Genomic DNA, 26,972 nt, shown 5'->3' on the forward strand with positions numbered 1-26,972 from the left:
TTTTCTCTTCTTTGAAGAAATGAAAATCTGGATATTAGAAACCAACTGGCAAACTGTGAGATGAAGGGACAGCCTTTACATTTTCTAAATGTGAATTCATATATGTTTGCTTTCTGTCAAATTCCTCAAAACATTGAGAGTCTTGGCACAGGCCAATGAGTGCAGGTTTGTCACTGAATTAATCACCCTTATCTGTGCTACACATATCACTTTTTTTCAGTTCCTTCACCAACGACCTATCTTTTACCATTAATAATGCAAAAATTATATGCTTTTTAGATTTCATCTAGGGGCAGTGGTAGAAATGTGAGAGATTTTGGATGGCTTCCTCTTTCCCTGGAAGAGCAGAGTCAACAAGATTCTCCTTCTGTTTCTTAAAGGCTGTAAGGTTAACTGCAGCATTACTTTTGGAGAACACCTGTTCAAATAAAATTTATCCAGATATATTATGCTTTTATTAAAAATAGAAGTTTTCCAGTTTGTTATCATAAACAGAACACCTTTTGGGTGTGTGCTGGCAGGACTGAATGACCTGAGCACTCTTAAGGCTAACTGAGGTTCTGATTAATACTCTAAGACTAGTAACTGTTGAAAAAAACCCTCATAAACCTTATGTCATGTTGGTAAGCAGAACAAAAGCTGAAGTTCTATGTATGATTTAATATATTTTCAACCATGAATCAATAGGTCAGCAAATTCACAATACAGTGCAGGTTATAAGAACAATGCATTTTCCTACATGTAATGGGTTACATGTATAAAGGGAAAATCCTTTCTGTGTTTAAACAGTAGGAAAAGAGATTAATTGCAGTTTCATAATAGGTCTGTCAAAGAAGAAATGACAGCTACAGATTTGGCTTTCATTCCCCCCCAGACAATTTCAAAGACCTGCTTGTTCCAGTGTCATGAGAGGAGAATGGCATCACGGTTAGCACAGACAGGTGCTCAACCACACAGATTAACCAGTGGCTGCATGTTTATATGTGTAATGTGCATTGCTGAACAATAAAACATGTGAAATGTCTTTCTGCAATCTTTGCTCTCAGTCTGCTTTCAATTCGTGTGTGGATGGTATCATATAATTTAACAGTCATTAGCTAAGTTGCTCATAACTCCTGATAGTTGTGAGAGCAGCTATGCTAACACAGGAGACAGCTTGCTGTTTGTGCTAATATTTTCAATACCAAGTAGATTTTTTTGCCTTTTTTGTTTTTCAGTTGCTCTAAGTTGTTGAGAAACAAACATGACAAGAACAAGCACCAAAAATGTTAGTTTCAAAGTCTGCACACATAAAGTGCCAAGAAACATGCTACTTATTAGTGAGAGGAAAAACATATTGTAGTGTATTAATCTGGAGGAATCAGAAGAGAGATTCTAAAACTGAAAATGCCAAAAATTGGAATAATTTACCAAAAAAAAAGAACAAAAATCCTCTATTGGCAAGAAGTCAAGCAGACTGCAAGTGTTTTTATATTATTATTGGTTCCTCTCTGTTTGGTTTATGGGAAAATAAAGTTATCAGCATCAGCTTTCTGACCTGGGGGCCCTATTGGCTTGAGGGATAAGGAATCCTTCTCTCAGGGTTACAGCTGAGCTGATCTTCAGACATAATTAGGAGATAATTTATAAATAGAGGTAACTTTTTTGTTTTATAAATAGGAAAATGTAGAAAACCTTCTGGGCTCACAATTCCTTCAGCTGTTAAATACAGGCAATAAACTCTATTATAGACAAAAAAGCTAAATACCAGCTGAGTTTCTCTGATTTTATTTAGCTATCAAATGAGATAATCTGGGAGAAATAAAGACAGGCAGTAGTCATAGGCTGAGGAGGAGGCACAGCTTTTGAAGCTGTATTTGTAGACCAGGAGCAAGAAGTAAGAAAAATAGGGTTTTTTTTTTGAGAAATGCTACCCCATTGTCTGTTCCTGTCTGTTAGTAAATGTTTGTGGAAGTGCATTTTATTGTGTTTATATGTGTGTTCTCATTTAGCATTTAGACTAAGGAGACTTTTGTTGGAGTTTCTATTAGGATATGTAAAAATAGGAAGACAGTATTTGGATGGCTTTTTCTGGGAGAAGTGTTTGCTATGGTGGGAATATTACTGTGGGGATGAGAAACTGAAATGTTCAAATTTGTTGTCACATATCCAGGTCCAGTTTTTTCCTTTTTATTCCCTATGTTTGAAAAGAGGTTCTTGAAAGATAATTTTCCGATGACTTCTTCCTGTTTAGGGTAGAATTTGTAACAGACTCCTTGTAAATTTTTGATTCAGAGCTGATGTTTGGATTTAAAATTCAAATTCACTTTGAAATTGAAATTTAAAATTTAAATTCACTTTAAAATGGTGAGAATTGCACATTGCAGAATTAGCTCATTGCCAAGTTTTGTGCTGACTGCCCACACCAGGATGAGCATTTCTGCAGCACCCTGACAGGGCTTCAGATGTTGAACTCTGCTCATAGAAACTCATGGAACTTAATCTGATTTTATACTAGGCCTAGCAAATGTCAGTGCTTAAACATCATTAAAAAGCATCCAAGTGGTGATATCTTCAGATAATGACAGTAAAAAAGATAGATTGCTGTGCCAGGATATTTTATGCAGCTATTCCTGGATTGTATGGTAATTTATAAGTTAGTTTTCATTCTGTAAATAATCACTTTTTTGCTATTTACTACACTTCTAATGTTTCTTGCAACAGCATTAAAGCAGGCCTAGATTTAAGTCAAGGGAAGAGTTTATGCACATGTCTATACCACACAGTGTAGCCTGTGGTGCACAGTGCAACTCTCCTGAATTTACAGCCCACAGGGCCAAGCTAAGCAGTTATTTCCTACGGCAGAACAGCAAATGGAAAACACCCCTAATTTCTAATCCTGAAAGTATTAATAGAAAGGGATGATCACTATAGAACCAGCAGACTGCAAGTGTTCTGTAAATCACAGAAATTAAACCAAAACCTTATAGGATATTGTATTCTATGGTATAAATAAAGGAACAATATAGAGCTTAGATAAAGTGAAAATCAATTCAAAATTAATCTTTAAATCCTACCCAAATTCTGTACTGTATCTTACACATAATTTTGAATCCCTCAGGCATCTGCAGTGCAGCATATTATTGAGATATACAGGTGGGCTTTGGCTTGTGAAAAATAACATCAAAGAATTCAATGCTTTAAGCAAACACTGGACACCCCTCTGGTTTTTTTTTTCCTGTGGCCTCTGAGGGCTTTAGAAACATTGGCTAACTGGCTTTCATCCATGTTTGTGATGTACTTATAAATATTTCCCACTTATAACTGTGGAAAACAGCATGACAAGCTAATGGAATGGATGAGCAGCAGAGAAGGAAATTGAATACAGCCCTCAGACCTGGTTGCAGGATTATCATGGAGCAGTGTTAAATGAAAGCATGGTGAGACATCTCAGGTTTGGGATACTGAAACCTTTCATTATGCAAGAGGGGATTTGGCTCTGACAGCATGCTGCAAATGATGCTTGAGCTTGGCACCTCCAGCCCTGGAGCAGTGTCAGGAATCACACAGGGCATGTTTTACCTACAGGGCAGCTCTGCTCAGTGAGGGGAATGGGACAGTGCTGCAAACTCAGCAGTGCCTTACAGCTCCAGAGCAGCTGCAGGAGCCTGGGCAATGCAGGTGCTACCCCATAACCCCTGGCTGAGCCAGGTTATCTCAGGGATCAAGCAAACAGCATGGATTTTCTCCAGAGAATGAACCCTGAAGTAATATCCATTCAGGAAAGCAGAAAGTCTTAATCTTTATTTTTGATCTTTTAAATGCCACAGTGCTCTCTGCACTCTTAACTGGAATGAGCCTGCTGGACAAGGGGCTCACAGCAATGACCCTTTGAGGTGACAGTCTCACTTCCTAGCTCTTGCATCATGTTCAAAGCTCTTCCCAGTGTGCTGTGTTGCATCATGCCAGCCTGAGCCTGGTGCCATGGGGCTGGGAATCCCTGGGGGCAGGAGAGGCAGCCTGGGCTAGGGAGGTGGGAGCACCCTGGGGACGGTGTTGCTCCAGCACACCCTCATCTGCTATCCCCATGACTCATATTGTGAAAGGATATTTAATGGGATGGGAATATGCAATTTCTTCCTTTTGCTGGTCCTAATTAGGGCATGCTGTAAATATATTTATAGCCACAGAACTCAATCTTTTACTCTGCTCATGAGAAACCGACAGAATTAGTCTGATTCTATGTTTATTGGTTTTACTGTTCCCAAATAATGCACAGTTTACAAATAAATTTACATTGGTTGCTTCACCTCTCCCAGGATGTCAGTGCTACAATGCCCTTCTCATTTTGAGTCAAGTTCTCCATTATTAATTCAGCAGTTTGTAATTAAATGATTAACTAATCATGTTTTTTCCTCCTGAGTGCCTGTGTGAATGCATTGAAGACTGATTGATTTAACTGGGGTCACTCAGAGCCCAAACACTATGAAGTGTGAGAAACACAGAAGAGGAGGCTCTCTGAGAAGGGAGTGGGAGGACTTGGGACTTTTAACCTTGTGGATGTTTCCTTGAAAAAAACAAACGAAGTGGTTCTTGTGCCAGGAATCAAAAAATTACACAGAAATTTGTGTTATTGCTTTACCTGCCAAAACTGAGGTTCAGATTTTAAAATGTATGTGGACAGCATTAGCTGTCTTCTCCTTCTTTTTCATTTTTTAAATTTTTTTTTACACTGTTTCATCATATGAGAAGAAATTGAGAATTCTTTTAATGGAGTTGAAGGTGAGTAAACACCAATGGCAATGCTGGGGATGAGGTGAAGGGGGTGACACTCCACTCCTGTTGCTGGTTTTCTCAGAGAAGTTCTGTTTATAACTTTCCTCACCAACCTGTGCAAAGGTGTTTCTGCAGCTCCTATGAAAAGATAAAATGCTTACACAGATGTAAAGGGGTGGGGGATGGAGATTTTTATTTCTTGCTCAGTTATATTTTGCAATTGAATGGGTATTTTCTCACGTTCCTGGGGAGCATTTAGGTGCCAGAGGTGGTCGGTAAAATTTATTGAAGCAGCAAAGCTCAGCTTTTCCTAATATTTCCTGTACAACGACACAGCCCCTGGGAACAGGAGATGGATTGCCCCAGGGTAAAGCAGGGGGAGGTTCGGTACCGGGCTGGCTGCAGAGCATCAGCGCTGCTGGTACCTCCAAAGCAAGGCAGCTGGCTCCCTCTGCTGCTTCCAGCACGATCCCAGTCGTTTTGAGCATGGAGAACTTGCCTCCTCCGAGTCCTGCGGGTTCCAGTATCGTTGCACCTCCTGGTTTTTTCCATAGGAAGGAGCTGCACGTTCCCCCTTAGCTTAAAATCTGTGCAAGCACATTAATCTTTACAAACATTAATGTATGTATTTATAACCGAGAATCAAACTGTAATGTGGCAGCTGAGTGTAAGCATTTTAGGTAAGACCTCCATAAAACCATAATTGCACCCATCTGTTTCCCTTAAGCACACAGTAGAAAACAGTTAGCACTTACTTATATCTCATGATAGCTCTCTCTCAATCTGGTGTTATGGGGAAAGAGGGAAGTTAATTCTCTCCTTTATTTTCTTTCTAGAAAAAGATAGTGCTTAAATTCAAATCTGAGAAAAGCAAGCTGAAGGTGTTTGTCAAAGGAAGTTGATTTGTAGATGGAGAGTGTCAAAGCAACAGTTTTTCTCAAGTCTCTCTAACCTTTATGCAACGATTACGGAAAAGACAGAACGGGCACATTTCTAATAAAGCTGTGCCCATATAAATAGATATTAACAATAAAGACTCGCACATAGTATTTTTAAAAATAGGAGCAGTTTTATCAAAATTTTGGATATGAAAACTGCTTGGCAAATAGCTGTAAACTGAATTTTCATTGAGAAGAAGCACAAATGAGCCTTGCCCTAAATGACCTGGCTGTTCTGGGATTATTTGACCAGATTAGCCTCACCTGGGTGAACGCTTCAGTGGAAGACGGGTGTGAGAGACCAAATCCCACTGTGTCAGGGCTGAGATCGACTGACTCTGACACATTTTAAATAACAAAAAAAGAGAGAATAGCTGATTTGAGACATTATTTGGGAAGGGAAAAAATAGACTACGAGAAGCTGTCAGCTTGTAGGGCTTTTACCACTTATTGATAACCATTTTGGGGACATTACAGAGTTAGGATATTTGATGGTGCACACTTTGAAGTATGGTCACTTACTTTTGCCGACCTGGGTACAACCAAGTTCCTTAAAGGTAAGCTCCTCATTCCTTTTGAAATGTCCTCGTGCACTTGGAGTGGATGTAGACTCTCAATGACTTTTGGGCTCATTTGAAGGAACTTGAGACCTTCCACAGCCGAAGGATGGTGGGACACTCTAGCTGGGAGTGGGATGAGCGTGGGGACGGGGCGGTGCTGCTCGGCAGGGATGGTGTGACCGGGGAGGGTCCGGAAAGCTGGGAATGCCCGGGGCAGGGCCCGCTCATCCCGAGCGTGTCCCGGGACAGGTCCCGCTCATCCCGAGCGCGTCCCGGGCCAGGCCCCGCTCATCCCGGGCGTGTCCCGGGGCGCGGGCCCCGCTCATCCCGGGCGTGTCCCGGGACGGGTCCCGCTCATCCCGAGCGTGTCCCGGGGCAGCGTCCCCTCATCCCGGGCGCGTCCCGGGCCGGATTCCCTCATCCCGAGCGTGTCCCGGGGCAGGGTCCCCTCATCCCGAGCGTGTCCCGGGGCAGGGTCCCCTCATCCCGGGCGTGTCCCGGGGCGGGCTCCGCTCATCCCGAGCGTGTCCCGGGTCGGGCTCCGCTCATCCCGAGCGTGTCCCGGGGCAGGTCCCTCTCATCCCGAGCGTGTCCCGGGGCAGGCTCCGCTCATCCCGAGCGTGTCCCGGGGCAGGTCCCTCTCATCCCGAGCGTGTCCCGGGGCAGGTCCCGCTCATCCCGGGCGTGTCCCGGGCAGGCCCCGCTCATCCCGAGCGCGTCCCGGGGCAGGCCCCGCTCATCCCGGGCGCGTCCCGGGCCAGGCCCCGCTCATCCCGGGCGCGTCCCGGGGCAGGGCCCGCTCATCCCGGGCGTGTCCCGGGCCAGGCCCCGCTCATCCCGGGCGTGTCCCGGGGCAGGGCCCGCTCATCCCGGGCGTGTCCCGGGGCGGGCTCCGCTCATCCCGAGCGTGTCCCGGGGCAGGTCCCTCTCATCCCGAGCGTGTCCCGGGGCAGGGCCCGCTCATCCCGGGCGTGTCCCGGGGCGGGCTCCGCTCATCCCGAGCGTGTCCCGGGGCAGGTCCCTCTCATCCCGAGCGTGTCCCGGGGCAGGGCCCGCTCATCCCGAGCGTGTCCCGGGGCAGGGCCCGCTCATCCCGGGCGTGTCCCGGGGCGGGTCCCGCTCATCCCGAGCGCGTCCCGGGCCAGGCCCCGCTCATCCCGGGCGTGTCCCGGGGCGGGTCCCGCTCATCCCGAGCGTGTCCCGGGTCGGGCTCCGCTCATCCCGAGCGCGTCCCGGGCAGGCCCCGCTCATCCCGAGCGCGTCCCGGGCCAGGCCCCGCTCATCCCGGGCGTATCCCGGGGCAGGGCCCGCTCATCCCGGGCGTGTCCCGGGGCGGGTCCCGCTCATCCCGAGCGTGTCCCGGGGCAGGTCCCGCTCATCCCGGGCGCGTCCCGGGCCGGATTCCCTCATCCCGAGCGTGTCCCGGGGCAGGGTCCCCTCATCCCGGGCGTGTCCCGGGCCAGGCCCCGCTCATCCCGAGCGTGTCCCGGGCCGGATTCCCTCATCCCGAGCGTGTCCCGGGGCAGGGTCCGCTCATCCCGGGCGTGTCCCGGGCCGGGCCCCGCTCATCCCGAGCGTGTCCCGGGGGTGTCCCGGAGCAGGGTTCCCTCATCCCGAGCGTGTCCCGGGGCAGGATCTCTTCATCCCGGGGCAGGTCCCGGGAAGGTTGCCCTCATCCTGGCTTCCACCTCCGTCCCGGCCGGTCCCGCGGCACCGGTAGATGGAGCTCCAGGATCCCGGTTGCTGATTGAATCGGAATCACAGCGGGATCGCTGTCGAAGGGGCCGACGACGCCTCGGTGTTTCCCTGAGGTGCTCCCGTTTGCCCTTTGCTGTGCCCATGAACTTGAGAAATGAAGGAGCTGAGGAAAAAAATTCCCTAAGCGTTTCACAAAATGATGGAACGGTTTGGTTTGGGACGGACCTGCAGTGCCATGGCAGGTCTTTCATCCACCATTTATTGCTGGGTGTTTCTGCCTGATCCATGCTTCCCAAATTTCACCTGCTGACAGTGACACTGCAGCTATTAATATCAAATTATCGCTGTCAGGGCAATGGAATATACTGGCACTTACTAAGCCTATTCTGCATATTGTGTCTGTGTAAGTAAAAGCTTCTGTGCATCTATATTTAGGGCCTTACTAGAATCACACTATTGTATAATAAAAGATAATTTTTCACCTCAGGGCATTTGTTTCCTCAGGTGTTGCTGGGGCAGTGTGGCTGGTGGCACTTTATCCACTGTGTATTTCATGCCAGACCTACCCAAAACAGAAATAAATCTCTTTAGGCCCAAAGGAAAGAAGCAGGTGTACTCACACATCACAGGATAAATATTTAGATAAATACCAAGGATATCTAAATCCCCATCTAAAGCTTTCCCATGGACTTTTGGTTAGTACACACTTATGCTGGATTCTGTTCAAAGCACAGCTAAGTAGCACAGAGCAGTCAGAACTTTCTAAATTCCCCTTGCAGATAAAGAAGTTTAGATGTCACAAGTCAAATGTAATCTGACCTCAGGGGTTTCAGCCTAGCCTTTAACAGGCATTTCTCACCCTTGAGAAAATGCCTGGCTTTTGAAACAATGCCTCCTTTCAAGAACTTTGGCTTAATATTGTGGCATGAAGGTCGAAATTGTCTTGTACTGACTGACAGGAGCACAGCAGCTTTCACAGTGGTTCCTTTCTTCATGTTTGGCTTTTGCTTGTGCTTAACATTTTGAACTAGAATATGAAGAGAATGAGAAAGTATCACTTTCTGTGTGAGGTTTTGATGTGTTTTGTCTTTTAGCCTCACTATTGTTATTGTATTGTCATAATATTAAATTCTTGTTCTCCTATTAACTGATGTCATTTATTTGACTGTTTACTTTTGTTGGTCTTAAGTTTCTGGCGAGCTACACAGAAAATTTTGCCTTGAGCCTTTCAGTGGAAGGACACAGAGACAATTCAGTGTGTCTCCTCTGTGCAGCCTACCAATGGAATAAACAAAGAATGGACCTGTGCAAGCCAGGTCAGCTCAACCCAGACAGAATGAAGGTAAATTACAGCACAGGCAGGCTGGGATCAACCACCAGAAGGGCTGAAAAAGGTTGTATTGAAATGGTTCTAATTCTCAGATCTGAATAGAGGTTGTATAGGAAGCCTGCAAATTGTACATGTGCAATTGAGTCCCAGAGGCAGCAGAGCGGCCCTGCCTGGGCTAGATTACACGTGCTTGCCATCACCCACCCTGTGTGAGGTGCTGCCACTGCTGCCCTGGGTGGCTGCCAGGGCTGTGTGAGCTGGGACAGCATGCCAGGAATCATGCACTTGTGTGGCAGCTCTGGGTTGGAACATGGATCTGCAATGGGGGGTCTTGGGGAGCCCGTGTTGCTCTTGATTCGCAAGCCACACTGGTCAAACAAGCAATTTTTTTGGATGTAGCTGGCATGTTATGTGTGACCTCTTCTGCTGGAAGTGGCCTTTTCTCAGAGGTACCTGAGTCACTCGCTGTCACCTCAGGCTACACTTGCTCTGATGTATTTTTTTCCTCAGACTGAAACTGAAGTAATTTAGAAAGGATGCCTGGAAGGACAGGAGAGAGATGGCTTAAGTAGCAGGGCTCTTCCCAAACTCTCAGGGATAGCAAATGTTGAGGAATTGAAGTATACTTATAATCCATTCCTTTTTTCCCTTTTTTTTTCTAAATTGCCTTTTTGCCTGAAAGGCATTGCTTTTTATTAAATGAGCCTTTGCCAAAGCTCTCTTAGCATTGGTACTTGTGGTCACAAGCCAGGAACTGAATTGGAGGTGCTGTGCCTGAGTCACAGTAAAATTATAAATGGGGACTGCTTCCCAAAGCTCACTCCATGCAGGGAAAAAGTCAATACTCCTAAAAAAATGAGAGCACAAGTGGTCAAATTTTAGGGGGAGTGCCATGAAATAGAATGCAAAACAGGGAAAACCCCATTTTCTCCCTAAATCACCACAGAAGCCACCTGCTTTCAGGTTATTCCAGGGCTGACAAATACATCCCCATGTCCTTGCATCTAGGAATTTTGTCATCTTTCTTCAGGAAAAAAGTAGTGTCAACTATGCTGGCATACAAAGAATGCTTATTAATCTACCTGGAGAAATGGATACATGTTTTACCTGAGTCTCTAAAAGCTCACTTCCTAAATGAGTGAATATCTAAGAGCAATTTTTGGCAAGGTGGCCAATGTGTTTGAATTATACTGATTTCAAAGTCATGTGTAATATGGGGATATCAAGAGCTGGGTAGAATGTCTTTCAGCCTGGTTTTTAAAACTTCTCTTTTTTAGGACTAATTCCTTCTGAAGCAAACCTGGGGAATCAATAGTGTGTCTGGTAGGAGATGCCAAGCTCTGAAAAAACACAGTGGGAGAGGCCCCTGGGGTGAGCCACTTCCAGTCAGCATGAACTGAGTGCCCTGAGGTAGCTGAGGGAGATTGCAGCACCTTCAGATTCCTATTTCATAATGTATAATGAGCAGAATAACAGCACTTTTTAAAAATAGAAACTTTTTTTTTTTTTTTGTTTTTTTTTGTTTTGTTTTTTGTTTTTTTTTTGTTTTGTTTAACTGAAAAATAAAATATATTCCAATCAGGTACTTCAGGCATTGGTACCTATGAAAGAAAAATGACATTATTTTTGGCAGGGAAAGAATATTGGAAGATTTAGAAAAGAAAAAGGATAGCTACTGCATGGAGGTGACTTTTGGTGTGCTGATCCCCAGAGGTGCTGCCCCTTGGGCTGCAGGCACAGGCATTGGTGTGATGTTTGCTGCCTCTCCAGTGGTGATTAACTTTGGAAAAATAAATTGAATTAGTAATTAGTTGAAGTACTTTGTTCCTAGTGAATGTTATAATGTAAGAATAGCATATTTATTAGAAACACCTGTATTAAGAGTATTGTTTTGTTTTTTTTTCTGAAAATTAACTTATCTAGGTCTTAATAATTCCAGTGCCAGGGATTAAAGTCTCTGCTACAGGCAGCCCATGCAGTAGCTCCTACTGTCCTATTTCTCCCACAGAATTTTGTGAATAAACAGGATATACAAATACATAGGAAAGGATTCACCTGCAGGATGTGTCCTGTTCCACCAGTCCTTGTGAACCATGGGCAGATTTCCTGGATGATTTTGAGTTTATTTGCATGTCAAAGGTGATTTATGGGTGGTAGTGTTTGTTTTAAATGAGTTAAAAAGTAGAGAGTTAATCTACCAGATCTCTGATATTATCCATAATTCTAGAGAAAAAAAGGAGTCAGTTAATGAGAAGCAAAAATGTTTGAATTATGTAACATTACATCATACAGTGACATGACAGGATTGCATCTGAGTGTTTTCCAGCATTGAAAATGTGGCACAAACATTGTTCCTCAAAAGTAATGTGCTCTTCCTGAAATGCATTATTTCCCAGGAACAGGGGAGTTGTGGGGATTTGGGTTGGTGTGGCAGTGATTTTAGCTCACCATCTGCCTCCCTAGACCCTCACAGCCTTTCATTTATTTCATATTCACTAGGGCACAGAGAATGCTCAAGGTGTTTAAATATTACGTGGTTTTAAAAGTACTGCATAAAAGAAATTATAATTATTAAGTATAGGGGGAATTACAGTGAAAAGTTTTTGAGTGTTTTCCAGGAGGATGCACAAGCTCAGACTTGCCTGCTCTATTTCCACCTATGTCCTTTCCCAGTCTTTTTTTCTGAGCCATTTTGGGAGCTTCCTTAGCTGCACATTGCACTGTAAGGGGTAGCTGTGCCATCTGCATATTATTGTGAATTAGAGGATCCATCCATCTACTATCTTTGATGAGTATGGCTTTCCTGCAGGACTTTGTTAAATTGTGTAAATTTAATTTTCATATCCCTTCTGGAATATTGAACAAAACTAATTTTATGACTGTAGGGTTTGAAAGCAGAAGGGGCAGCAAGTTAATATAATTAATCATTGTGTCATTGCTGCAGAATAATGGACTAATTCTCTTCCTAATTTCCAGTTACTTATCATTTGAAATCTCTCAGGGAAAACAGCGTGTAGAAAGAACAAGGAGCAACCAATTAATGTAAGTGTTTTGTTTCATCATCTTAAGCAACTGTAACAGAACTGAGGAAACTCTGGTTGTGATTTATTAGTTGAATTTTTTTTTTTAGTTTTTGTATACAGTTAGATATTTGCCTGAACTGCTTCATATGGAAAAAGTAATGAATTTCCCCATATTTTTGTGCATCAAATTTGCATTTTTTAAAAACAGCCAAGTACACAGAATAATTAGCTTGAGTTAAAATGAACAAAACAAGCCATCTAAAATTGTCTGTTAGAAATTTTAGATTTTTTTTATGCCACCTCTGAAAAATTAAATGGCCTCAAAATTATAAAAAATCAGCTGTGATCTGCCAGCAGGTCCTAATTTGGGCCTCTTAAATGAAATGCTTATGTTTTGCTTACAGGAATGTTTCAAATGTTTATTTTACAGCTGATCATTTCAAATGTATTTACTAGTGTCACTCATTATGGTGTGGGACTGTGAGCTCTGCTAAATCTTTGCAGGTTCAGGTTTAGACTGGCACAACAGAGATGACCAGTATCTCTGATATCCCCAAGTGGGTTTGGAATCTGGTGAAAGAGAACAAAAAGGAATGAGGCATTCAGAAATACTGGATCAGAGACAGAGCCAAGGGAGACAGAAAAGGACAGAAATGACAGTGTGGACCCATTAAGATGCAGCTGAGGTGAGGGAATGGAGGAGGGAATGGGAAGTTTTGGCATGTGTAAGTGGGATGGGTAGGACAGGAAGTGAATAGAAGACAAAGATAATTTGGTGGATTCTGTTGCTGTATAAAGTTCAGCATCATTCCTGGCAGCAAGCTGGAAAGCATTTAAAGGCTGAGCTTTCAACTAAAAATTCTCATTAATAGAGGCCCAGTAACCCTGTCTGGAGGTTAAAGCAAAAACACCAAAACAAGGCAGCTTTTTCCCCACAGTTTTTTGTGTAAGTGCAGCTAATTGAACTGAACTTGGAGGAAATACTAACCTGAACCTTTTTATTTTCTCTCCTTGAACAGGAATTCAGCATGGACTGTGTGCTAGTTTGAAGTTTTACTAATTTGGAACAACTTTAGTCACTGCTGAACCCAAATGAGAGCCACACTGAGTAACTCATTTGATTGTCTAAGTAGATGTAAAAATTCAGGATCAGTTTGTGGCAATATTATTTTCTGCATTTTATGTTTTGATCCCACTTTTCATTTATCCTGTCCAGATTCCTTCCAGGCTCCTGCTTTGAATCAGATGGTGCTACAGCTTGTGGAAGATCTTCTGGTGGGATGAGTTGGAGAGAATTCAGTTTGGGGTTTAGACTCTGTGTGAATAGCATTGATCAGAGTCCTCTATTTTTGATATTGCTTGATGAGTGCTTCCATCCTCACAATGAGCTTCAGGAAGGGTGCAGAGGAATTAGCTATCTGCACTAGGGAGAATATTTCTCCATGTTGTGCTGTGCTGCCAAGCCAGCTGTCCTCACTGCCTAATTGTCAGAGGAGCACTGCTGTGACAAGTCACTTGGAAAAAACAGATATTATGTGGGTTTTCATCTAGAACTGACATCAGGTGTTTTTTTAAAAAAAAGGCTGGGAGATTCATATAGAAATTGCCATGTAAGGGTTCATGCCAGTTATGTTGTTAGCAAACTTAAATGCTGCACATGCAGGCTTTTGGAGTTTGATTTTTGTTTTCCTCAGTCTGGAGAACATAGTGCCAAGCACCCATTTTTTATTTTAAGGATAGTCTCAAAGACTTGATTGTTCTTTGATCCTAATGTTGTGCTGAAGGTAGTTCAAAGTTATAAAGAGTTATGTATGCTGTGTCTTAATGAAATGCTTGTCTGAAATTGTACTGATAGCCTGCTGTGAAAAAATCAATTTGCCATCAGCAACTGAATGTACTTGATGCTCAATTTAGTTCACCCAACTATTTCACGTTTGTTCCCTGTAGTAAAACAAAAGGGTCCTGAGAATTAATTACAGTGTTAGCATCTGCTCCTGGCAGCTTTGCTGATATACTTGGTGGAATAAGATACTTAAGGAGGGAGGGAGATGGAGTGTAAAGTTTTTCCCACTGCCATTTCTTATGCAAATATCTTTTAAAGGACAGGCTCCTCTAGTGTTTCCTGTACTTTTTCTTTCTGCATTAGAGCACTCAGTTGTGCTTAAAACTAGCAAATACTAATTGCTTCCAGATAATTTATGTCACTTTTTCATGGTTTATATTTCCATAACTATTGCTGGCTGCACAGTGGAGTACTGAATTGCAGCAATAACATTTCTTAATTTAAAGTAAAACCCAAATATTTTGGGGGATCAGTAGATGAATGAGAAGCTGATGAAATTGCAGGTTCCTGAGATTCCCAGTGTTGAACCTTGTATTAGTGTAATTGCAACCTGTGGAGTAGCCTTGAATGCTGGACAAGAATACTTTTGTCTAGTGCAAAGTAATTTTTGACAGTTTCACCTTTTTTAGCATTAGAAGTTGTCCTTGTGCTCACATGCCAACCTAAACTGAGGTTTTATTGTGCTGAATGTAGAAACTGAGCTGCAACACAAGCAGACAAAATATCAGTAAATTTAGGATTTTAATATTTGATAATTTTGTATTTTAATGCATATTCAAGTAAATAAATTTTGGTCTTTGGTCTAGGAGAAGGATCAGGTCCATACTTTTTGCCCAGGCTTTTGATTTCTTTTTGCTGAACCATCACAAGGTATGAATTATCTATCTTGGAATGCTTAAAAAAACATGATCTCTCAAATCTAAGAGATTGTCATTATTTGCAAATTGTCTGTAAGTTGTCATGTCAGATTTGAATCTATATTTTGGAGAGGACCACTGTAGATTTCTGTGAGAGTGCTTGAAATTTAATCTTGTCATGGATGATTGGGAAGCCTGTAATGGTGGTAAAGTTCTCCTGTCTGCATTGGAGAACAATTTCACTTCATGTAATTATAATAAACCCCTAAATTTGGTGAAGTAAGACCAGGTTCATTTAAATTTTCTATCCATTAGGTTGCCATGTACCAAATGCTTTTAACTTCTCAACTTACAAGAAGATTGTTGAAATAGTGCCTGACACTGGTGAGGTGCAGTGGTAATTAATACTGAAGCTAAAAGAAAACTATATAAATTAAATATTTATTAAATTATTACTCTTATAAAACTGCAGTAACATAGTGTGACATTTAATATGCACACCTGCATATCTTGTTCCTTCTATCTAAAATTTTAACTGAGGGGTTCAAAGAGTCTTTCTTTGCTCTCCATTGCCTCAGCAATGGAAGAGCATTTCTGTTTTTTGCAGATATGCCTTATTAGAACATCACATGGCATGAAATTTAAACTCTCTGCATGTAGAACAGTTTTTGAAAGAACTTTTTCTGCTCCTCCAGAATAAACATCCTCGAAAGAATTACTTTTGTATCTACTTAGCAAGGCCATCCTAATCAGGAAAAAAGTCGTATTTCTTTATAAAAATAAGGTGGCTGTTTATTAAAAGTGCTGCTGAGAGTGTTTGTGATCTCTTTAGCTGTGAGCAGATACTCATGGCTAAGTGAATTGAAAACTAGTGGTTTATAGTGGTTTATAGTGGATAACTAGTGGTTTATACTAGTGGATATAGCTCTTACCAAGGTATATGTTCCATGTCTTGTTTGGCAATATTGAGGGGACAGGATAGAAGTAACCTGTTCTATCATTCTATAATTTTTATACTACATAGCAATTTTTACCTTGAAAATGCATTATACATATTTGCATAAGCTATAAGACTTCCAAACCAATTTTTTCTATGTTAGTTTTGGTCCACAAGGAGTGCAGAAGTGCAGAATCTTCTGATCTCCTTTTCTTGCATGAGTTGTCAAAAAGAAGTGAGGTTTTTTTTGAATGCTTCAACAAAACAGAATCGGGAATTTGTATGTGCTTTCAATTTGATAGGAAGGGAAACAATTTATTTTTTTTTTTCTTTTTGTGTGGGAGAAGTATTCCTGATAGCCTAATATTTAATACAGCTGGGAGGGAAACTATAGGTTTTGTACACCACTTAATTTCTCTAGACACTGAAATGTCTTCACCTGGAGAAGCAGCCTATTTTTGTGTCTAGCATTTCTCATTAGAAGTACTAATTAGCAGTTGCTAACAAATGATGCTGTTATGCATTAATACTCAGAAGTGCATCCAGAATGGATGGATGGATCCACTTTGGATCCATCACTGAAATTGGGGACACCTGCTCTCAGAGCACTGGGCAAGATACCAAATGCAGAAATGGTATTGAAACAGCGAGTATAATGTATTTAATATGGTTTTTAAATAGGTTGTTTTGTGGATTTTTTTCAAAGAAAGCATCCTTGGAATTGGACTTGGTCATTCAGATTGTGCCATGTAGAAGCTCCAGTGGAAGGGTGAGGGGACTTTGTCCTTACCCATGTTTGGTGTCAGTAAAATATAGAATATTTTGTTACACTCCTATTTAACATAGATCAGTTTCAAGCCAGACCATTGCCCTGATTAACTCCTTACTACACTTGTTTATCTCTGTGGCAAAAAGACTTTTCCTTCAGCTTTGAAGGAGCTTCATTGCTTATCTTTCCTTGATTGGTGGTAGCTACATACACCACAGTGCCACTCTCACCTTCTTTTATGGTAGCAGAAGGGTTTTAAGTCCACCTTGAAATGCTTCAGGAGTTTAACCCATAACTGGGAAAAATAAATTCAATAAGGTCCTTCTTTCAAATAACCCCCTCTCTGTTGACCATGGTTGGACATATGGGGCAAATGCTGCACACATAACAAAACTCTCCTTTCTTCTGTTCTCATTTTAGTTCAGCAGTTGCCAGATATTGATTTTTCCCCTAAATTTTCCTAAAATAGTCTATTGTAAAATCAAACCAAAGTTATTATTTATGAGGTTACAGCACAGCTGCTGTTTTTTTCATGCTCCTGTACCTGCCAGAAAACCAACCAAATGGACTTTTTATTTGTGGAATGCCTTTATTTTGTTGTTTCCTTGTCTGTTGGATGCTTTGCACTGAAACAATATTTTCATCTGCTTCCTTACCCAAGGCAGAAAAGTCTTGTTTTGAACTTGTCTGATTTCTCACATTTTTAGCATGTAGGTACAGAAAGTTTACAGGGTTGCATTTTTTAGATGATTTCTCTTTTCATACATTGTCTGCAAACCAGAAGTTTAGAGGGAAGGTAGGGAATTAGAACAATTCTTTAATAAGCCATCACTACAGGTACATATATTTTATTGGAGGCTATTCCATTTCTACAGCCCAATGCCTTCTAAGATAAATATTTATATAAGAGAGTGGTTTTTACCTGCACATCTCATTTCATTTATATTAGTTTGTTGTTTTTTTAACAGTGAAAACCACTTCATATTATTTATACAGCAATCTGTGCCAAAATTCTACAATATCTTGTGCTGTAACTGAAAAACTTTTAGAGGTCTTCCAGTTGAAGATGTTTGGAACAAGTGAATTAAATTTGATGGCAGACAACATTTAAGGAGGAATACAGACAGTTGTATTGGAGGGGAAAAGTAAAGTAACAGTAAGAATTAACTTTTACTCTTGACATTTCTCTTCAGTAAATAACCATCTTATAACAGTGTGCATAATTCACATGCCCCTGTTTGTATTCTTAAATTTTGAGAGATTTCTGCACTTTACAACTGTTCAACCTGCATGTTGATGGCAGTAAAAATGAATGATGTTTAATTTAGTACCACTGAGTTTTCATTTTCAAGGAATATCTTAAGTAAAATGCACAAATGTGATACACTCTGGAAGATCCTAGGAACAGTTTTCCATATCCTTTCTCCCCTTTCCTTTGAGAGCCAATCTTTGAGATTATAGATGTTATTTTGAGATTTTTGCATAAAGTAGATAGCTGAGCATGTGTTTTTGTGCACTCAACCATGTGTGCTCCTGGGAACATTTTATTTAATGTAAAAGAGAAATTGGTACCTTCCCAGTTGATGATAACAAAGTATGGAATTAGGGAATACAGACATTTCATTGTGGCAGAAAACCAAACACCAAAGAACAGCACTGAAAACAAGACAGCAGGGTTAACATAACTTTTAGGGAGAAAGGTGTGTTTTGTTGCTTACCTTTTCCTTCTGCTTAATATAATTACCTCATTTGTGACTTTGCATTAAAATCTGCCTGACTGTCATGTGAAAACTAGTTTTTAATTAGTGCTACCTTCAGTGCATTTTCAGAGACCCGGTGAAATCTGTAATTACTTGCACTTTTATAATTAATTTTAAAAACATAATGACATAGCTGTTTACCTATGCAATCTATGTATTGGTATGTAACTTCATGCAGCATAGAAGGCTTGCTTTTTTTTTTTTTTTTTTTTTTTTTGGCAGGCCCATGTTTAGCTGATGTTTGTTTGAATTTTTTAATGATTCTGTGATTAATGATAAACCTCAGCTTTTAAAATTGAAATTTTTGTGTGTAAGTACTGAGTGAATGAACTGTTTTTCTTGGTATCAGACAGGTTTAAGGCTGGCTTTGCATGTTTAAGCTAGCTTTATACATGCTATCAAATTTTGATTATGAAATTATTAATACTGAGAATACCAAGTATCAGTACACAGAATACCAAGAGATTTTTTTCTGCAGTCATGTCTAAAGCACTTTCTCTTTTATTTGTACTGTGGGAGAAGTGTTGAACTGAATGCCATGACTCACAAATTGATCCCCATCTCAATGATAAAATCAGTAAACATTTGATGTGGAAGGAAGAAATATTGATGATTTCCAAATTTAAATTCTAACAAGTCTTTGTACAGTGGCCTCCACTTTTCATCTGAGGTCACAGCACCTTTTACAAAGGGTGACTTGATCCTCTCTAGGCTATTAAAAAAGGAAATGTAGAATAAAGATGCCACCTTGTGGGTGAACTGAATGATGCAGTAGATGATTCAAAATGTTTAACGAATAGATTCCATGCATTTGTGAGTGGCTGCTAAAAATTGAGTTTGTATTTTCTTAAACATTTAGAGTTATTTTTGGCGTTTACATTCATGAATTTTAAAGGAAGTATCTAAGTAACTGCAGTTGGACCATTCTGGAGTAGGTGTTAAATGACTGCTAAAAATCTTGCTCATAATCACCCCATAATTTTGGCATCAAATTCAATGTGTTGTTCCTAATGTATTAAAAGACAATTTTAATGCTGTCATCCTAACCTGACTGAGTGACAAAAAGCCAAACAAAAAAGTGAAGATTTTGCAGATATTCCCTGTATGCAAACAGAATGCTGGTGCATTCAGGTTCCTGTGCTGGAATTCTCAATATACACTAAGATTAACACATTAGATGTGTTAATTTGTCATTCTTAACTGCATATCATGGATTTCTTGCAGCATTCAATGAAATATCAGATGTCTACAGACCTTGGTTTTGAATCACCTTTGCCTTGGGCAGGTTTATATAGAATGCTCTGGATTTTTAGGACTTTATTTCACTGGTTTTTTACTTTTTCAGTGGTAATGGCCTCTCACAGCTCCTCTGTGTGGGGAAGACAATTGAGAGCAATGCTACTAATACCTCTATTGTATAGATATTTAGAGATTCATTCACTTTGGATTTTGGGAAAAAATTTCATTTTTGCTGTGCACCCCAGGTTTCTTTCATAAGAGTCTTACAACCTCCTCAGGGTCACTTAAGCCTGTTTGTGGCATTGAGAATCTTTGATGTGACACTGGTGTGAGGAGCACTTTCTGCTTATTTAAGGTACTATGAGCAACATGGTGTTCCTTGGGCTGTGGATTTAGTTCTTCCTGGTTTGTCTGCAGGTTTCAGGGGGATTGTCAATGCAATCAATGTGAATACCTTGGCAGGATTCTTCTTTTCAATGAAATTTGGTTCATGTTAGGTAAAGGCAGCTTCTGTCCTTTCCCTTTTTTATGGACAATTGGGTTAATGCAGGTGGGGGCTCTGCTGTGCAGCTGAGCAAGTCATCACTGGCAATTAATTTCTCCACATCTGGCATCTCAGATAGTTTTATAAAGGTTTTACTGCTAGCCAAGAGATTGAGACAGACCTGGAATGGTAGAGGAATTCCTGGTACAGGTCACAGCTGTGAAATCTGCTTCTTGCTGGTGTGCATCCCCATGAGCTGCTGAGGAGACTGTGGGAGGCTGCAGCAGCTCAGCCTGCCCTAAGCTCTGCTGTCTCAGCTCTCCTGGGGGCTGACACTACTCTGGTGGCTGATGTTGACCACAAGAGGTCAGGTATTTAAAAAAAAAAAAAATTACAGCACACTGTAAAATATTCCTAGCCTGAAGATATTTTAGGCTGTTCTGTGTTGTGCTCTGAGTTATCTGCCTTGGATAGCCTTAGGAAATAATCAATGATGTGAGAATCATCCAAGAAGTCAAGCAAAAAGTGACAGATGAAGATTATTTTTGTGTATTTATGTGTATTTTTGTGCACACCTTTTAAGCATGCCAAGCTTTAATAACCCCATGCCCCACAGTGGTGTTTATGTATATTTAAACACTAGTGCAAGAAATTAACATTGTGTTTGCTGGTTCAAAATCTATTACTGCAGCTGCCTATTCCTAATGTTCTGTAAGAGTGCTTTTGATTTGAATGATTTTTCTCTTTTATGGCAGCTGAGTATTCTGAACTTAATGCTTTGTGCCCTGCTCAGATATTACAGGGTATACAAAATACACCCTGAAATTCATTCAAACATTTAAAACTTATTATGTCTAGCAGAGACAGATTTAAGATTACTGAGGTTTCTGGTTGAAGTACTCCAAGCAGAAATCCATACTCCATTAGGTTCTGAAACATTTTGTGACCTTAATTTTCCAGGTATTTTGCCCTTCAAATTGAAGACAGTATTTTAATACTATTTAAGTCTCCTGAAGAGCCTTGTAATATGATAGGCTTAAGTTGTGAAACATTTGAACAAAATGAAGGATAAAAAAGTAATTTAGGATTTTGTATTTTTTTTAAATGTATAGCAACATAAAGATATGCATCAAATAACACATTGAAACAGGCAATAAAATATTTGCATCTTTTCAGTGCATTTTTCAGTGAAATTATGTGTACATGCAATCAACTGTATTTCTTGTATGAAGGTTTTTCTTTGCATTTGACTTTTTTAGGCAGAGGCATTTCTGGTGATTTGAACTTAGGGATTTGTCCCTTATCTTGTGGTGTACTTCACATAAAATTTTACCTGTAGAGCAGATGTAGGATCACATCTCAGGAGGTGAAAGAGAATTTCAGAGCTAAACTTACTTTGTGGGGAAAAAAATAAGAAGAATTAGCTTTTAAAAATCTAACAGAAAAAGTTAGGGGAAACATTTATGTTTTCCTATTAATAAACACAATGTTTTCTTTCAGCAATATTAAATACAAGCAAATGAAAATTATCAGCAGCTGGTGGTAAACTCAGCTCCATGAGATGTTAGAACTGGACAGCAATGGCTTCTGGTATTTTATCCCCTTTAACATAATCCTTGAGCACTCCCATGGCTATGCAGTATAACAGAGGCAAAACACATCAATGCCAAAAACCTGGAAAAAAGGAAGAGTGTGTAATTGAACTATAAGGGCACTTATTCTGGATGTGAAATTATTTATATTCATATTACATTTATATATTTTATAAGTGTATATCTTAGTTTACCCTAAGTTTTGGTGGTTTGGGGTTTCTTTTTGCTGTAAAAATTGTGTTTTATGCATATACACCAAAGAAGTTAATGGCAGGGTTTTCTGTAACTGAATACAGTTATATACTGTAAGAACTTATTGTAGGTTGTCTTACCCAAGGATTTTAATTAATTTTCTGATAAGTCCAAAATGTTATTGAATGGAACATCCTTTTGACAGGCCTGTGTGCTGATAGCTGCAGAACAGATTATATGAATGTCACAGTGTCAAAGGGGATGGCTGGGATGTGAGTGCAGCACTGAGACGTTTTTCAGTCACAGCTTCAGGCTGGGCATTCTAGGTGCTGAGCACAGGAAGGAATGTAAAACATCACCCAGCCATTAATTGCATTTTGCTTGTCTGAGCTGCTGTTTGCCTGTTCTAGGCTGCCAAACACTGAGCTTTTCCCACCTATTTCACTAGCTCTTTCCAGTCCTGGGGCTCTGCTGAATATTTGGGATCTTTCCCAGAGAGCTGCAAGTGCAGTGGTCAGTGCTGAATTGGGTCTCAGTGGCTGCTCCAGTTCTGGTGAAGCCAGAATAAATTCCTTTTGCTGAGAAGAATGCCAGTTCTGGTTTTTAAGCAGGCTGCCTTGGCACTTGGTGAGTGTGAACATTCACCCTGTGTTCCTGCCAAGCTAGGAGTAGGACAACTGTGAGTACAGAAAGGCAGCCAGGAGTCTTGAATCAGAGCTGTGAAAAATGATGTGCCCTTTAGTCTGAGCTTGTGAATTTTATTTTGCCCAAAACTGCAAGCTTGACCTCTGATTTGCTAAATTTTCCTAACTAGAAACTGCAAGCAATCTAAAACAGGCTGTTTCAAAATTATTCAAGATTGTATATTTGTGGATTTTTTTTTGTTTCATTTAGAAAGCTGTGAACTTTTGTGTCTATTTTACTAAGAGTAATTAGCCCAGCACTCTGAAATGCACAGAGTGAAGGGAGAAAGTTAGGAAGATTGTAGAAAGCAAAATGCCATTAGAATATGAACAGTTTAAAAACTTATAAAAATTTCCGATGTTGGTGGAGTTACAGAAAGATCTTTGTCAGATTTCTAGAAGTACTGAATATACACCATAACACATCCACTTACTATTTAGAATTTTTGTGAATCCTAGTTTTTGTAATCCCATTAGTCTTCATTGAGAGAACAAGCTTCAGACTGATGCTGGAAGGATGAAGCTGTTTTATATCTTACTCTCACTGAGAACTAAATAAACTTGTGGCCACTGTTTCTGCCATTTGCAGAATCTCTTCACAGTGTTATGTCACTTGTAATTGTAATCTTGTAATCTCCATGGTTCTGCATGGCAAACACACTCTGGCATTCTTAAATGAAATTAAACTTTCCTGTTCTTCGCATTCCAGTCACAGATTAAAAAGTTTTATCTCATAAAATACTAGGCAAGAATGTTTCTATCTACCATTTTTACAAGAGAAGAACAAAGCTAAGTTTTATCTTTGAAAAAACAACATGATCTTGTCCTCTTAATTGAAAGAAGAGATCCTTTGCCTGTGAAAATTAAATCCTCCACAGTTTGTAGTTGCTTTTCAAACTCCTCAGCCTGACAGTGAAATCGTGTAATCTGATAATAGCATGCCTGAGGCTTATTGTGATTTTTTTTTGGGCAGTGGTATTAGCAGATGCTGTGCTCTGTTGATTTTAGTCACTTAGGGTTTGATCCTGATCCCAGTGACCTGAGAGTAAATGTAGTGTGACTGCACTGACTTCACTGGAATTGCCATAAACGTTTCAGGGTAACTGAAATCCACATTTATTTAATCACACTTGTAGTTCTGCTGTGGGCTTTTCAGAAGTCACTAAAGAAAGAAAGGTATGGGTGATTTCCCCATCTCTTTGTGACAGCTTTCTTAACTCAAGGAGTGTTTGTTGCTGGCCAGTTGTTAGAATTTCTGTGTATCTGTCTATTTGTACTGATGACTCAAGGTCTTTGTGCTAAATGCATGCACTGCTTGACTTTCCCTTGTCTTACAGCCAGTTTGAGTTGCTTTAAGATTCCTGTGCCTTGTCACTAGAATTTCTCTTTATTCATGAACCCTCTCACTGACTTTATAGTCAGTCTGAGGCTGAGATGAATATATTTGAATGTCTGTGGTTGGATGGAGTAATTTGACATGTTCTAGGAGTGGTAAGTGGTTGGTCTTGGTAAGTGGCCATAAATAAAAACTAGTGAAATGTAGGATCTAATCCTGCACTCATTTTTCCCCCTCTGATGCTGTCAATGGGAGATCTGTCTTTATAACAGGGACTAAGGTGTCAGGATTGTACAGAATAGAGATTGTAGCTTGTTCACAGCAGATTTTATAGCACAGATGTCTTCAGTGGCACAGACATGAATGTTTCCTATTTAGTGAAGGCTTTTTCTTAACTCTGGAGGCTTTTCAGACTGGCAAACCAAACTCTCCACAGCAGACCCTTCAATTTTTTCTTATAGTATAATAAGACTGGTTAATTTGATGCTGAGCCTCATGTGCTTTTTTTCCTCCTTCATTTTACTGACCAAAGAAATTTAATGGGAATCTTGTGCCCCTTTGTTTCTCATGGTTCTCAAAATCCCCTATTTCAGTATTTTAAAATTCCAAGTAAAAGATGCTAATGGATTAAGGTGTGAGAGATATCTGTGTTAATAACTACTGACTCATAATTGGTGATCAGGTAGTAACCAATGTCTGTAATCTCTGATAATAAACTGGTTCACTGTATCTTTCCTGCATCCTCAGTGTAATTTAGGGACATCTCACAAATGTTAAACAAAATCAAGATGGAAAAAAAGGAGGAGAAAGAAAATGGTTTTTGAGCTGTTTTTTTTTTTTTTTTTTTTTTGTTTTTTTTTTTTTTTTTTTTGTTTTTTTTTTTTTTTTTGTTTTTTTTTGTTTTTTGTTTTTTGTTTTTTGTTTTTTTTGTTTTGTTTTGGTTTGGTTTTTTTTTTGTTTTTTTTTTTTTCCCGGTACAAGGGGAGCTGCTTGGTACATGTGTAAGCAGGATTTTAGCTGTTTCCAGGGCTGTAGTGCTGCACAGAACATACCTGGCTCTGGGAATCTCTAGGAAAGTGTTCATGTGCTTTTTAGGAATTCCTAGCATGCCTTCCAGGAATTTACCTCCCAGCTTTCTAAGCATTTGCACTGTGCTTTCTAGGAAGTGCCAGCTTCTGCTTGCTACTTCTATTTCCTCATCATTTTCCAGGATTATTTCCTCAGTTCTTTTGTAGTTTTTCCCCCCCCTCAATTTGCAGGAATTGCTTATGAGCCTTCTGGACATTTCCTCTTTCATTCCCAGGAATTTATCTCTGGTTTTCAATAATTCTCTGTGTCTGCTTGCTACAAATTTAAACTCTCATGTTTTGTGAATTTTCTTTGTGCTCTCTGAGCAATCTCCCCTCTAGGCAGGTATCTTTCATAGATTTTTACTCTGTACTGTGTAGGAATTTACTTTGCACATTCTAGAAAATTTTCCTTGTGCATTCAAGGAATTTGTCTCTGCCTTCTAGAAATTTTCTCTGTGCTGCCTAGATATTTTCTCTGCAAGTTCAAGTAACTTACCCTCTGCATTCTAAGATGTTCTATATGTATTTTGTTGAAATTTTCCTCAGGTTTTTGAGGAACAAACCCTTTTCTTTCTAAGAATTTCTCACGGGCTTACTTGGATTTCACCTTTCATTTTCTGTGACTTACATCCTTTTAATTCAAACTGAGGGTAAAAACATACTACTCACAAATGGTTATGTATTAATTTATTAACTAGTAAGATCAACTATTTATGTGGTTTTATCTCAGGCCTTTTGTGTCTCTGTGTTTTCAAACTTTTGTCTTGAGCCTTTTCTTTTTGCAAGCTGCAAGGAGGTTCTGGCCCCATTTTTTTCTGTTCTGGGTGCTGCTCTTTTATGAGCAAAATTGTAGGATGATGCCTCAGTGTGCATTCATAGCTCTTGGAGTACTTGTCTTCCTGTAAGAATCATTTGCCATGTAATAATATTTTAGAACATTAATTGTGATAACTGATGTTAATTTAGCAGATAAGGAGAATTGTAGCAGGAGGGTGATGTAGCTTCTCAGCTCCCAAAGGAGCTTAGAGAAGATTTAATTTCTAGCTCAGTTTAGAAGCAGATATGCCAAATGTAGAAGTGAACAGTCAGCAAGGGTTGAACCCCAGCATTCTGGTTTTCTTCCTTTCTTTAAATCAAGCTCAGGTATGGCAGATGCTAAAAAAATCATGGAGGAATTGAAACAAAAGCAGCTCTAGAATGTTTGATTTTAACATATTGGCCACATAGCTCCCACATTCCCACACCAGAAAGTTCAGAGTGGGAGTTCCCATTTTTTATTCATGGTGGACACTGTGTCCCTTGTCATGTCCACCTTGAACAGCAACAACTAAGTGCAACAAAGGCATCCTCATCTCCTTGGATCCCTCACAGGTTTAATTTTGGCCAAAAGCACCTACAAATACTTGTGGGTTGGGAAAGAAAAGTAACTTCAAATTGCTCTTTGGTCACATTGTCAATTCAAAAAGTAAAAGAAAGCAGACTGCAAATATGTGATGGGGAAATGCCTCTAGATGCTGAAAGCTGTCATATAACAATTCCTCCTCTCCTTCCCTGTTTGTGTCACATGATATTAAAAAGAGACAGGTATTAATCTGCTCCTTCTGTACAACTTTGAGTTGTATAAAATGTGCTTTTATCCTAGTTACCTGAGTGGTTAAGGCAGCTAATTCACTGCTGGAGTGTTTGAGATTTTTATCTATCCATGGGGCAGTCTGCCACACCATTTGCTCATTCTTTAATTGGTTAGTTAAATATGTTACAGCTTCTAGTTTCAGAGATTAATAATAGCTTGCAAAATAATCTATTAGGTACACAGAGATGGGGTGGGCTTTGCTGGTGTCTTGGCCAGTGGTTCTGACACCCACAAGGGTCTGAGAAAGACCACATGGCTCTCATGAGGGGTTTA

The sequence above is a fragment of the Oenanthe melanoleuca genome, chromosome 5 (genome assembly GCF_029582105.1).
Source record: "Oenanthe melanoleuca isolate GR-GAL-2019-014 chromosome 5, OMel1.0, whole genome shotgun sequence".
In the NCBI taxonomy this organism is placed as follows: Eukaryota; Metazoa; Chordata; class Aves; order Passeriformes; family Muscicapidae; genus Oenanthe; species Oenanthe melanoleuca.